Source organism: Homalodisca vitripennis, unplaced genomic scaffold (assembly GCF_021130785.1).
Source record: "Homalodisca vitripennis isolate AUS2020 unplaced genomic scaffold, UT_GWSS_2.1 ScUCBcl_4728;HRSCAF=11083, whole genome shotgun sequence".
Taxonomy (NCBI): Eukaryota; Metazoa; Arthropoda; class Insecta; order Hemiptera; family Cicadellidae; genus Homalodisca; species Homalodisca vitripennis.
This window is the reverse complement of record NW_025780839.1, coordinates 33,194-48,018: the sequence shown is the minus strand read 5'-3', so window position 1 is coordinate 48,018 and position 14,825 is coordinate 33,194. Positions and strand designations below refer to the sequence as shown.

Sequence of the window (14,825 nt, the reverse complement as noted above, 5' to 3'; positions counted from 1 at the left end):
TCATGTTCCCAGTGTACCTCCTTTGCTATCTCAAGAAAACAGCTTAATTTACAAAAATGCACAAAATGTCATGGAAAGTTTTCAGTGACCATTGGAACATATGTGTAGGGAATTCAAAACTTTTTAGGTAGTTTCATTTTTAACACCATATTTTTTCAATTTCAAATATATAATATACTTTAAACAACTATTTTTAAATTTGAATGTTTATCTTTAACTTATTCGCTTAAGAATTATAGGATATCATTGTTTAATATCGAGCGATTTTATTGGTCTTTGAACGATAATAATAGTTGATAATAGCATTTACAAATAACACCGTTTGCTGTTTTATTAAAAGTTTTATGTTTTTAGATTGTGTAACATGTTTGAAGTATTTTAATTGTATTTTTTATTTCTCTACATTAAAACTCAAATTTTTATAACCAACTTAGCTATTATGTTATCTTATACGTTATTATTATGAACCCCATAGATTCGCTTTTCCTATCAAACTAAGGAAGTAAGCCTTGGCCTTGATATCTAGAAAACCTTGACTGAGAACTAGTCAGTTTGCGGCTACTGGATTGAGCTGACATACATCGGTATGTACTTCTTATTACACATCTGTTCACTTATATATATGTATTAAATTTTGTTTGCGTACTGATCTTGTGGATTTAATAGTACACTTTTTTAGTATATTAATTATAATGTAACAAAAAACTGCATAGCCAGGTAGTTGTATGCGTTTAAACTTTCACTTGCAGAAATCTAAATACATGTGTATCTATGTCATAGTTTACAAATATTACAATAGTTATATTTATGACTAAACTATAGCAGTCCATCGTTTTGTCTGCAGTCACATAAATCATTAACGTCATAAAGGATATGATATTTTAGGTCTTAAGAAATAATAAAGTTCCTTATTATATTTTATTTGTATGTTATCACTAATAAAGCTAGTAAAAATAATAATAAAATGGCAGATTGTGTAGTCTGGCTAAATAAGTAGTCTTGTGGTTGTGTAGGCTTGGTTTGGTAAATATGTCGTTATACTACATTATATAAAATACTCACTTTACCCGCATCACCTAAACGTCTAAAAACATTCAAACTATGGGGAGAATGTAATGCTCTATTTGACGTTTACAGGTTCATTCCCATCAAAGCATTGGCAATTTCATTACATTGGAGCTATATAATGAGTTATTTCTATCATTGTACAATTATACTACAGGTAAAAATATAAAAAATGCTAACAGTATACCAGTATTATTAACTCTTATGATCAATGTAAATTCATTATAAAATCTAACTAAAAGAAACAATGTTAAAACACAATAACATAATTTTATTCTCAACATTATTTTGCTATTGAATTAAATTAAATGCATAAGATTTAAACATATAAACATTGCACAAAATATTATAATAACACGTAGGTACACTTTTTGTTTAAATTATTAAATTATTTTTAAAAGGAAGTAGTACAGTATTACTATGATTTAAGATGTGGAATGAAAACTTAGAGAAAGAAATTGAACAGTTATAACAACACTGTTACTGTTAGTTGAACATTATTTTAGGGACTAAATCAATAATGTATTAAAACCAGATTGGATTAAAACCAAGAATGTAATTTAAAGAAAAATGTTTTTATATTACTACTACCTTTTATAGATTTGGGTAAATTATTAAAATAATTTAGAACCACTATAGTCATGAGGTTGTCTAAACGTAATTTTATTGACTTTAGGAATTCTATTCAAAAACACAAATATGTGTCAGGTTTTAGTTTTGTAAAATAAGTTTTGGTACTTTGATTATCATGAAAGAGCCAAGGTACTTTAAAAATACATAAATTGGATCGTAACTATTTCGTTTATTTTTTTTTTTTTTTTTAATAATAACTCGTAAATTTTTCATAGCTGTGTGCGAATCTTAACTTTTTTATTAGGTATATAAATTATTATTTTCTCCAACAAAATGTTCTATATTAAAGCCGAGAATGTATTGCATCTTTTATCAAATGACGTAATCAATGGTTTTTTTTCCTCATAATAAATTTCCATTTATTGTGCCTTCAGTGAAGGAGTTTAATTATAACAAAATTTCCGGTTAGGTAAGAAATGCAGTACAATGCAAGAGTGCGCGTAAAATAATAGTATCTTGCGACCAAATGTTAACATTGTCTTTCCATTACATTTTTTTCTCTGTAATGTATGAATACGCTAAATGTATTGATTATGAATTATTATTATGAATATCACATGGTAAAATCTAATATTTTATTATACTCAACTGTTTTCAATTTTATTTATTCTGCTACTTTCTCGTTAGCCATAAACCAAATTTGAAAGTTTTCGCTAACGCTAAGCGAAATCCCATGGAGTGACATGAATAATCTCAGTGTTGCTCATTCATATAGAAATATGAAACTTTATTCAACATTTCCAATCTATAGACCAGTTCGTTTTTGAGATATCGTATCGACGGACTGACAGAAAGAAAATCCCACTGATTCCTGCCCATTGAGTGATAGGCTTCGCTAACGCTCAGCCAACTAAGAGAAGATAGGCCGAGAGCACAGCCCCCTGAATAAAAATTCACTGTAACGGTTAGTGGCAAGCTTTAGGCTGTCCTCAACCATCCACGGTGTCAGCGGTCAGTTAGATATCAGTGGAAAATTTTCAAGGCCACACTCCTCAATTAAATCACTGCCAGCATCTATATATTAAATCAGACGTCATTTTAGAATCGATAAATAAGTCGGTAATTGTATATTTCTAATTTAAATTACTGTACTTATTATCAGTAACTCTTAGGTATGAAATATGTCTATTCTCCTAGACAATTTTTAATTAGGTTAACGTTAGTTAATTATTAAGGCAACACCACAGTTGTCAAACGGGGTGTTAAATAAATTTAACCTATAATAAAAAAAGGTTTTAAACGGTTTTGCATGATTTTATTTTTAATGACTCTCATTAATTACAGTTCCAGGATCGTACTTAATCTGGAAAGATTCAGAGAAAGAAAAGATATTTAGGAAGGCTCCATCTCTTAAAATACTCGTCATTTATCATTTCTCTCTTAATGAACCAGCACTTTAAATTACTCGCCTGGCAGCTCTAGAACGCTAATGTCACTGGAGCGGATTTCCATGCAGAGGCTAAATCACTATATCAAGTGTTACAATTTATAGAGATAACTTATTTAGTTACTAAGTTAAAAAATACAATTGATTTTTTAATAAAAGCAGTTGAGTTAAAAACATAGCTCAGTTAACAACATATTGTATTTTGTAAGTTATAAGAATTTATTATTCATTATGATTATCTCATCTCTGTCTGTTTCTGTTTATTTGTACGGTTTAAAGCTATAGTAAACTAATGCTTCGGAGCCTGGAAAGACCCTACAGAAGACAACGAGTCTACCTTGCAACCCCTAGAGAGGTAGAGAACTTGCTACCCCCTTTTAACCCAAAAATCAGTACACATTAAGGAAACAACTACAGGAAACAACTTGTACAGGAAACAACTTTTTCCTTGAACCAAGGGGGTCTTATGCAAGAAGTTTCGAATCTCCTAATCCTTCCTATTAAGTCATTGCACGTACAGAAACCATTAATTCAAAAAAGGACCTGTCGCCTCCTTAATAACGCATATGAGCTGTAAATTTTTTAACTTTGTTAAACAACTTTTATATACCCCACATTCACTTTACTTACATGAATGTGCCTGGTGAACAAGTTCATTCAAATCCGAAATTTGATGAAAATCGATTGATTAATTCGGATTATATAGTACTCACAGAACAGACGAGTGTGCAAATAAAAACACTCTCATAAAAGCGCACGCGTAATTACAATACCCATTGTTTTATTTTTGAATTGAATGGTATTCTGGGATGATTAAATCTGTTATATAGATAGATACAAGATTACATAATATAGAACTATAGAAGGAATTGAAAAAGCTCTGCTTACGTCAAAGAGTGTCTGAGTTGCGTTCGTACTAGTGCAATGATCAAATTAAGTATAATAATTATTAAATTATTAATATTGAAGTTGGCTAAATTATGAACAGACACCAAAACTGGCAATTTAGCGATCTCAATTTATTATTGACAATTTTGAAATTTGCAAATAAATGTTTTGCTAAGGGGCTTTTTCTAAATATAATAACTTTTTTATTTTTAATTATACTACTCGTTTGCTTCATGAGTACTTTTTCCTAATTTCTAGTGAATCTTTTTGAATTTTGACAATTATTTAAGTTTAAGCATATATAACGTATTTTTAAACAGTAACGTTGTACAATTTATACATATTTAATATAACGATTATAATATTTCATGACATGAATAATCTCAGTGTTGCTCATTCATATAGAAATGAAACTTTATTCAACATTTCCAATCTATAGACCAGTTCGTTTTTGAGATATCGTATCGACGGACTGACAGAAGAAAAGCCCACTGATTCCTGCCCATTGAGTGATAGGCTTCGCTAACGCTCAGCCAACTAAGAGAAAGATAGGCCGAGAACACAGCCCCCTGAATAAAAAAATTCACTGTAACGGTTAGTGGCAAGCTTTAGGCTGTCCTCATACCCTCCACGGTGTCAGCGGTCAGTGAGATATCAGTGGAAAATTTCCAAGGCCACACTCCTCAATTAAATCACTGCCAGCATCTATATATTAAATCAGACGTAATTTTAGAATCGGTAAATAAGTCGGTAATTGTATATTTCTAATTTAAATTACTGTACTTATTATCAGTAACTCTTAGGTATGAAATATGTCTATTCTCCTAGACAATTTTTAATTAGGTAACGTTAGTTAATTATTAAGGCAACACCACAGTTGTCAAACGGGATGTTAAATAAATTTAAACTATAATAAAAAAAATAGTTCTTAACTGTTTTATTCAGTAATTCTTTTGTAACAGCTGCGGTAAAAGTAACGTATCACGGCGACTTTTTATGTTACGTTCTCATACGGTGTTGCAGGTGTTGGTTGCATAAAAAGAATATCTAATATTATGAATGCTCAATGGTCGTGTGTATTGGGTAGTATTGACATTAACATAGTCTGACTGGACGTTAACATATTGTTAGTTCACTTCCTTGACCACAACAATATTACCATTATTAAGAACATTATTTATTCCTCTGCACTACCGTCCATTAAATTATTTAAATCATTGATAGTTGTATAATTTATAACTTTTGGTTTGATTACGTAAATAATATTTTTTGTTAAATCAATTTTATATTTTTACCAGCGCAAATTTTTAAGAAATGTGTTAATAAATAATAACTAGATGTGTTTTTTGCACTCATTTAAGAAAAACTACATACTAAAATGATTAAGATTTAAGCGGATTAATAAAATAAAACGATAAAACTTTTTATGACATAATACTAAAATATAAAAATAAATACAGTTTACCCATTGACAGCCCTCACCGTCTACTTCCTCATAACAAATTCTCTGTCCCAGCAAAAGGCCTATTTGTATCTTTACACGTTTTCTTCAGACTAGACAAGAGAAAGTTTTTATCACGATAGAGATGCTCGTCGTCGTAGACCTTGTTAGAAGGGTACTTTGGATCGATGTCCCTTGTAGTGGTGTTCTTGTTTTCACTATAGTCTGTCAACTTGGTGATCTAAAAGTCCTTAACCATATTTTTCTGAAACTAGACCACCAGCGACGGCATGCTATCTCGCTTAAATTATTGGTTTAGGTAGGCAACCGCCACTTGGTTCTCTTCCACTGGCACTCCAAGCACTACTATGACACCCTTGGCAAGCCTGATGACATCATCCCATCTTGTTTCAGGAATCAAGCAAATTTTTTTTGAATTTCCTAGACATATCTTTTATGCTTTAATGACGTTGACATATACCGTAAACATTTTACTTGCATGCATCGAAGCCGGATTTTTAATATGAAAGGTAAATTGGTGTTATATAGGTGACTAAAAATACGATTATGTATTCAGCGAGGCCAACATTCGAATAAGACGGAATCATTGAACGTCACAGCTGTACCAACATACATGGAGCAAACCTAAAGCTAGAGCTAACCATTAACAATGCATTGATTCGTAGAACTAATGAGGCTATATAGATTTAGCTTGTATTGCTCAACTTTAATACAGAAATATGTAAAGTGTAGAAAATCAAACGTCTCCATAAATTAATCTAATTTGAATTGTAGGATCTGCAAGTAATTATTTTTGAAATTAAATTATTGTGTCCAGCAAATCTAGTGAAAGACCAACCGACTTAGAAAAAGAACTTAATTATTTTAGGAAAACCCTCCAGTACCAACATACGTCTAGGAAACTGACTGTATGATCAACCGATTAAGTATAAAAACGTAATTTTATTCAGCAAAAACTCAAATATATTTAATATTATTTAAAATTTAACGAGTTTATTAATGAATGATAATTATTTTTAGCAGATGGCTTTATTGTTAGTCAAGGCAAGATTAGCCCAGCGATACGGTCTCAACCATAATGAGGTTTTGCGAACAAGTTTATAGGAGATCTGCATTCATTGCATGTCTGCTTCTCACTTGGCGATCGTGAGAATATTCCAGAATATCCTTCATTTATTCCAAGTAATAAAACCACCTCATTATTATGCACATGTTACAGATGGCAGATAATTCAATAGAATTTCATTGTTATATAAGTGCATATTACTAAAGAAATTTTGAACAAGTTAAGACACAAGAGGATGGAGACACGTAGGCCTACGGTGCAGTGGCCTTGCATCACGGAATGGTGATTAGTGAGCTTTAAAAGCCTGGATGAAGCGGACTGAATAGCATACAAGAATGTTTCTGTCAGAGCTTTAAGGGTGCGCTCTACCACAGGCCAGAAATCGCAGTACGATGTTTCAAAAATCCGCTTGGAGCGCTGGCAAAATCGGTTGTAGGGAGGGCAATGAGTAGTTGCTGTGGAGGGGATCGGAACTTCCCGAGCGCCTCCGACATTTGCCGAGCGGGGGACCCAAGCCAGGTGCGCGACGTCCGACTCTCACACGCGCTTGAGCGCACAGCTTCGTGTTTAAGAGGGATGGGCTAGTAGCCCTTTCACTCTTCAGCCACTTTACCCACGCCACATGCTATGCTTTATTCACATTAGTCTGCCCCTATATACTGACAGTAACTGGACACAAAGATACACATAAAAGCTATCACTAAACATATATAAAATATTGTAGTATAATTTAGGCAAAACATGATAAGTTAAATACTATAGAAAAAAATCAGACTGGGAGTGGCTTCCTTCAAATATTACATGTGAATTGTTAAAGAGAAGATCCGGCTCGGCGGACCGCAATTATGTTCGAAGGACCAATAAAATCTCTAATATTAAACTCATACTTCGATAGCTGAGCAGATGGAGCCCATATGTTGATTTTCTAAGAATAACTATTAGACGAATGGGGAAAAATAAAAATACGGATTAAGATCAAAGAACGTAGTATTAGAAAAAAGGCACACAATTAAATCAAGAATACAGGTGTTAAAATGACATTCGTTTGTATTAAAAAATGTCCAAAAATAATGTCCGAATTAGTTGAGGATTTTAAATCGTGGTTGAGAAGAAAATTGTCTCTAATTACGAAGGACCATAAGAATGATGAAGCACTGTTACCTTGCACCGTCCATTGTCTGATACCTCGACACAAATGAAGTTGGGTTGATTGCAGTTCGACCTGGGTTGCTTCCAAAGAACGTTGCACTTTTGGAGTTCTTGTTGATGGATGAAGATTCCACATTCACTCGACACTATAAATTTGGGATGCAGGTGGGTGTGTGTGTGTGTGTGTGTGTGTGTGTGTGTGTGTGTGTGTGTGTGTGTGTGTGTGTGTGTGTGTGTGTGTGTGTGTGTGTACAAAGATAAGTGAAAATAGATTGCTTACAATTAAAATGGTATCGAACAACGGTGGACAAAGAGCAGTCTAAATAAAATATAATTTTGATTATTAGTAAAAAAAAAATATTAATGCGTAAATTTGATTAATTATTATAAGTAAATATGAAAACCTAACATTTCCCGCCTCCTTGAAACATTATAAGGTTTCAAGAGAAAATAAAAATAAAATCTTGATATATGAGTAAGATACATATGGTAATAACACTCTTAGTCTAAAATTGATAAAACCAAATAGATAAAACGTAGTTAACACAAAGTTACAAACACAATTCTTAAAAACAATAATGTTTATTTATATTTGTCATTCCATAGGAAGTGGAAAGACCTTCAAGGTGGAACCCGAGAGGCAGGTAGGTCACCCATTAGTGGTGTTCTATTTCTAGGCTTGTGACGAAAGCACGTAGTACATTTGAAAATACGTAAACGTATGGCACTGCGAGCAGAGATGATCCATATTTCTTGTGATAGAAGAGCCTGAGTCAGCTGTGGTCCGGAATGCAGGTGTATCCGGTGGTAGTAATCGATAATCAAGTTTACTACTGGGTGTTGTTTTGGTAGTAGCACGGGGTGTCGTGACTCATAGTTGAGATGGCTATTTTTAGCCGGCTTCCTACACGAATAACATCCGCCTCCTCGATGAAAGGCTGCAACTTCCGGATTGCGTTGTTACACTACTCATTCCCATTTAACAATAAATATTCTGAAGAAAATGCTGTTTGTTGTACAAGCTTGAAGATTTTTTGTTTGGCTGTTTTCAATTCAATAACAGACAAACAGTTTTGATTTGTCATTTGAAGATCCATTTTTACAATTGTTGATGAATCTTAAAATATAGGCCATAATTCGGATCAATTTATTCCAAGAGGAAAATTTGGTGAATATTTCCTAGTGTTCAACAATAGAGCTCTGTAATACGCTCAGAGGAGTCTCTTTAGTTTCTCTCTCGATTTCCCTTTTATCTTCAAAGAAGGTGAAATGAGGCCAATTTTGTCGGTCCAGTTTTAGCCACTGGGGACCTTCGAACCATAGTGTATGGTTTTTCAATTGTGATGCTAATAGGCCACGTGATCCGACGTCACTCGGATTGCCGCTTGATGTGATAGTTCCAAAACCGTGACGGAAATGTGTTCTGAATTTCTGCAACTCTATTTGCTACATATGTTTTCAACTGATACGGTGGTGTTTTTATCCAGTATAGAGCTACAGTTGAGTCACTCCATAACATGGCATGATTGAAAGTAAAATTGCTGAATTGTTAAATGCAGTAAGTAGCTAATTTTGACAGCAGGTTCGCTGCGCAGAGTTCAAGGTGTGGTATTGTGATCTTCTTTAATGGAGATACTCTAGTTTTCGACATAACTTGTCTTATCACCGGGCGCTTCATTCATTTGGTTACACTTGATAAAAATGACGGCTGCGACGCCCTTTTCAGACGCGTCACAAAAACCATGAAGTTCTACGCTGCTGGCGGCGTGGAGGGGAAATACGCGATCGATTTTGATGTCACCCAGATGATCCCGTGTGTCGTTCACAAACAATAACCATTTTTCTGCTAGTTCAGGTGGCAAATGTTCGTCCCATTGGAGCCCTCGTGTCCAAAGGAGCTGCATAAAACTTTTCGCTACCATTATCAGTGGTGGTAAGAAACCGCACGGGTCATACAATCTGGCTATCAAACTTAACATATGTCATGTCTCTTAGTTAAGCTACCTCTCTGATGTTTGAAATTGTAGCGAAAGCAATCTTCAACTGGATCCCAATGGAGTCCTAAAATAGAGAACTGCGTAGATTGTGAGTCCTGCAGAAAGCGAGGCGTCTCACGATGAGTAGCTGGTAGTCTGTCCAGAATTCGGGGTTCGTTCGAAGCCCATTTTCTCAACTCGAATCCTTCCTTCGCCTTCGTGATGCTTCAATGCGTAGGCTGCGTCCGGGAAGGCGTGTCCTTCGTCCTCTGCTAGCCGCGAGAGTGTCTTGATTGCTAAATATGGAGAACTGTTCATCCCAAATGTCACTGTTGTTAGCTTAAAAGTAGATATCTACTGTTCCTGAGTATCTCGCCACAAGATTAACTGAAAGTTTTGATCTTCAGGATGCACTACGATCTGTCGGTACATTTGTTTTATCACATGAAAACACTATAGCGTGAGAGCGGAAGTTTATTAAAATACTGGAAATTTCTGGTTGTAGTTTCCTTCCAGTTAGTAACACGTCGTTCAAGGAAAAACCTGAAGTGGTCTTGCTGCTTGCGTCAAAAACAGTCCTTAGCTTGATAGTAGAGCTGTTTTCCTTTATTTACTCCGTGGTGGGGTAAATAGTAGTGCGGTTCGTCAGCGTGATGTTTCTCCAAAAGTGTCATATGACCTGTTGCTTTGTAGTCTTTCATAAAACTCCTGTACAGTTCAGCGAATTGTGGTTGGGTTTGAAACTTCCTTTCTAAGAATACAAAACGTCTTTCTGCGGCTGCTCGAGATGAGCCTAAACAGCTGGGTTCTGTTTTAAACGGTAATCGAACAACATACCGTCCGTCTTCATTTCGCGTATGAGTACTATCAAAAAGTTCATCACACTTTGTTTCTTCAATGCTTTTGTGATTGATGATAGGCGGTTCCTCTTGAACCCAAAATTTTTGTAATGCTGTGTGAAACAAGTTGTCGTGAGTAGACAAAAGTGTAATCGAATAGTTACTAACTGGTGCTGTCGAGGTGACACAAGGAGCTGTTCCCATAAGTATGAAGCCGAACTGAGTGCCGATCAGTGTGGCAGTCCCAGTCCTAAACTATGATTTTCTTGTGTGAAGACAGTAGGTATTATGGTTCCACCCTACAATACATCAATGCCGCAATGGGTGTCAAAAGTCGGATCCGCTAAAGTGTAATGCTTAACTAAACGCGACAACTCTGGACTTATTTTCGCCCTTGGGAAGTTTACGGATATTTTATCCAAGATGTGGAACTCCTGATCAGGAGCTATGAGCTGACCTGACAAAGTGTTGACTTGAAGAGATAACATGCCACGTGTGTTAGAGGCATGCTGTGATAAACCAGCAATTTGAACGTTTGAATGATAACGTCTCGCTCCTAACAATGAGGCTGCCTGACACGTTATCAGATTACAAGTACTTCCGGAATCCACTAATACACGGAAAACATGGGATTGTCCATTTTCATCAGTTAGTTTCACTAGGATGGTACCTAAGAGTACCGTTGACTGTTGTTGTGGCGGATGCACAGGTGGCAACGTCTTGATCGTAGACAGCGTGACTGGAGTGTGACTAGTGACGTCAGCTGGAGGGAATGGTTCCGCTTCTCTCGACTGTGGTATCGATCGATGATGAGTCGTGTTGTGACGTCGCTCCACAGCTGATTGATGACGTATCGAGTATTGATTGCTTGCTTGACTTCGCTCAGTCGCGCCTGACTGGAGATGTAGCAATGTGTGATGTTGTTTGTGACACTGTTTACAAGTGTGCGATGATTGACATTGATGCAAATTATGATCTCTCAAGCACGAGAAGCATTTTCGTTCTCGTTTTACAAGTTTAAACCTTTCAGCTGGTGAAAGCTTTAGAAATGTGGGACAAACATAGATTTTGTGATCAGAGTTTCCACAAGCAAAACAACTGTTACTATTTATATTGTGAGTTGTTACTAAAGCGGTGGGTTTGTGTTTGTCTTCAAACCGCGTGACCTTTTAAGATCGCTGATTCAAAGCTCTAACTGGAGCTTTCTTTGCTGACGAGTGGAGGTCTGAATCTTCACTCATGTTACATTCTGTGTTCAGAAACAAGATTATGTCTTTGACTGGAGGCAATGTGTGTGTTTCCTCTTCGTTCGAGGACCTAAAAGATTCTAGACGTTTGCGTAAATCTCCATCTAATTTACGAAGTAACAATGCTGAAAGCAGAGGGTTGGCTTGTGTGGTTACGTCACACTCAATGGCCTTCAAAGCCTCACTGTGTTCATGGAAAGTGTTCACGAAGTTGTAAGTCCTCGTACTGACTGACTGCTGACATCGGGTAAGTATATCAAATGGCTCAAATGTAGATTAACCAAGCGTCTTGTTGAGTGATAACGCTGACGTAAGATATTGTACACAATTAGATAATTTGCTGTACTGATGTTGAAATTCTTGATTAAAGCGAGGGGTTCGCCAGAAAGAATCGAGAGCAAATATTGGAATTTGACTACACTTGTTAAGGCGGTGTTGCGATGCACAGTGCTATCATACAAGTTGATAAAGGATACCCACTTGGCGGGGTCGCCAGAGAAGTGGTGAAGCTCTAGGCGTGGCAGATTGATATGTAACAGCGTGGCTAGGGGGGTTTGACGCTCACTGTGTACCGACGGTATTGACGGCGCTTCCTCAGGAGACGTAGCGGACTCTATCTAATTAGAAATCTGAACGAAAAGGTCGTTGATTTCGTCTTGATCCGTAGAAAGTCTTTCCACGGACAATTCTTCGGTTGTTGCAACCTCCACGATCCTAGCTAAATTAGCTTCGAAGTCATTCCGTTTTTTGGAAACTTCGCTCACGTTTAACGTACGTTGAACAACATGAGTTAAAGGGATTTCGCTCTTAACTATTTTTTCAAATTCTTTTAGAATTTTGGTAAATGTATTCTTAACTAGTTTGTATTAAAAAATGTCCAAAAATAATGTCCGAATTAGTTGAGGATTTTAAATCGTGGTTGAGAAGAAAATTGTCTCTAATTACAAAGGACCATAAGAATGATGAAGCACTGTTACCTTGCACCGTCCATTGTCTGATACCTCGACACAAATGAAGTTAGGTTGATTGCAGTTTAACCTGGGTTGCTTCCAAGGAACGTTGCACTGTTGGAGTTCTTGTTGATGGATGAAGATTCCACATTCACTTGACACTATTCTTGGTTCACTCACGAACGCTGATGTTCCATAGAGACGAAGTTACTTTTGGCTCGTTAACAAGATAAAGTCTGGCTAGGGGTTGACGGCTAATTGCCATAGAACGGCTTAAAGGTTTACATAGAAGAAGACAAGTGGGCACGGCCCAAACTAAGTTAAAGCTGGTGTTGACGTACAACCGAGCGGTACAGAGTCTGTAGGAGAACTGCAGATGATGCCTCTGAGGGCTTTTCTTGTCCGCGTCCTGGTCACCTGATTGGTCGACAGAAGTCAACTCATACCACGTGACAATTTTTTTTTTTTTTTTTTATCTTTTAAATTTGGGATTCAGGTGGGTGTGTGTGTGTGTGTGTGTGTGTGTGTGTGTGTGTGTGTGTGTGTGTGTGTGTGTGTGTGTGTGTGTGTGTGTGTGTGTGTGTGTGTGTGTGTGTGTGTGTGTGTGTGTGTGTGTGTGTACGTACAAAGATAAGTGAAAATAGATTGCTTATAATTAAAATGGTATGGAACAACGGTGGACAAAGGGCAGTCAAAATAAAATACAATTTTGATTATTAGTAAAAAACTATATTAATGCGTAAATTTGATTAATTATTATAACTAAATATGAAAACCTAACATGAATAACATAACATGACACTTTCACTTTTATTACAGTACATGTTTTATATTTTTTAAGACTGCGATGTACCACAGGCCAGAAATCACTCCACATTGAGACCAGTCAAACATACAGAAATTTCACTCGCACCACATCACTCATGCCAATTTCCCCATTTTCCAACGCCGGCTGTCAGTGTTCCAATTGTGCGGTCACCCAGTCGAATGCCATAAACTCGTCAGCACTATAAAATGCTTGAGACGCTAAAAAGCGTTTTTAAAACGAGCTTTTAACGCCTTTGGCGTTGGAGCATTTTTTATTGAATTTGGTAACTTGTTGAGAAAACGAACTCCTGCCTCCGAAGGCAAGTGTTCGTAAACCCCCGTCCTGTGACTTCCAGTTCTGTAGGTATCTCTCCCTCTTGTCCCATACGAATGAATGTCTCGGCCACGTGTCATGGCACATTTAGACAAACAAAAATAGATTGTCTCTAGGATGTAGAGACACGGCAGAGTCAACAGTTGCAGTTTTTTAAAAGCTTTCTTCCATGTTTCTCTGAACCTTAACTGTGCGATTATGCGAATCGCTTGCTTCTGCAATTTGAATGCTCTGAAAAATTGATACTTTGTGCTGGCTCCCCACAGCACCAAACCGTAGGTGAGGTGGGGGTAGATCAAGCCATAATAAGCCGTCATCAGTACCTGAATGGGGCAGTATTTGGCTAAAGACCTCAACACATAGATGCCCGAGGCCAGTTTTGAGCAAACATGATCAATGTGATAATTCCAAGTCAATCCCCTATCCAGGAATATTCCGAGGAATTTTGAACAGTCGACTTCCTCCAGGAAAGATTCATAGTATAAAACGGCTGGCCCGTCATTGGAGTTTCCTGATCGAAACGCGAAAGTCAAGAAATTTGATTTTGAAGAATTCGCTTTGAGGTTGAGGCTGTTGAAGTGAAGGACACAACACTCTCTGTGTCAAGAAAGATATGATGTTTCAGAATAGTTTTGATTTGTTGGTGAAACAAAGCGTCGTGTCATCAGCGCACTGCACAGGTCTTCCATGCAGTAGTGATGACTCCATGTCATTGACATAGATGAGGAAAGAATCGGACTGAGTATTGATCCCTGAGGGACACCATAGCTCAGCTGAATCGGTTCAGAGAATTTGTTTGAGATTTGGACGATTTGTGTTCTGTGGCCTAAAATGAGCTAATCCATTGGAGCGGCAAGCTAATCCTCTGATGCCGTGAGATTCAATCAGATCGCAGTATCGAGACTACGGAGCATCTCAGTTATTTGCCGAAAGAAAATGCGTTCAGTGTCGTACGGCTCGTAACAACGCGGAGATCGTCTAAATCAGTATGAAACTGTAACCGGTACTTTTCCTACCGTTAC

The 14,825-nt window shown here is 36.6% G+C and overlaps 1 protein-coding gene across 1 annotated transcript in view; it reads left to right on the top strand.

Moving 5' to 3' along the window:
* Nucleotides 1-556: 556 nt before the first annotated feature.
* Nucleotides 557-14,825, top strand: part of LOC124373044 (cytochrome P450 4c21-like) — a 38,525-nt gene continuing 24,256 nt past the window's right edge. The window contains exon 1 of the mRNA XM_046831449.1: nucleotides 557-584. The gene's annotated coding sequence lies outside the window, so the exon portion shown is untranslated. The remainder of the gene's footprint in view (nucleotides 585-14,825) is intronic.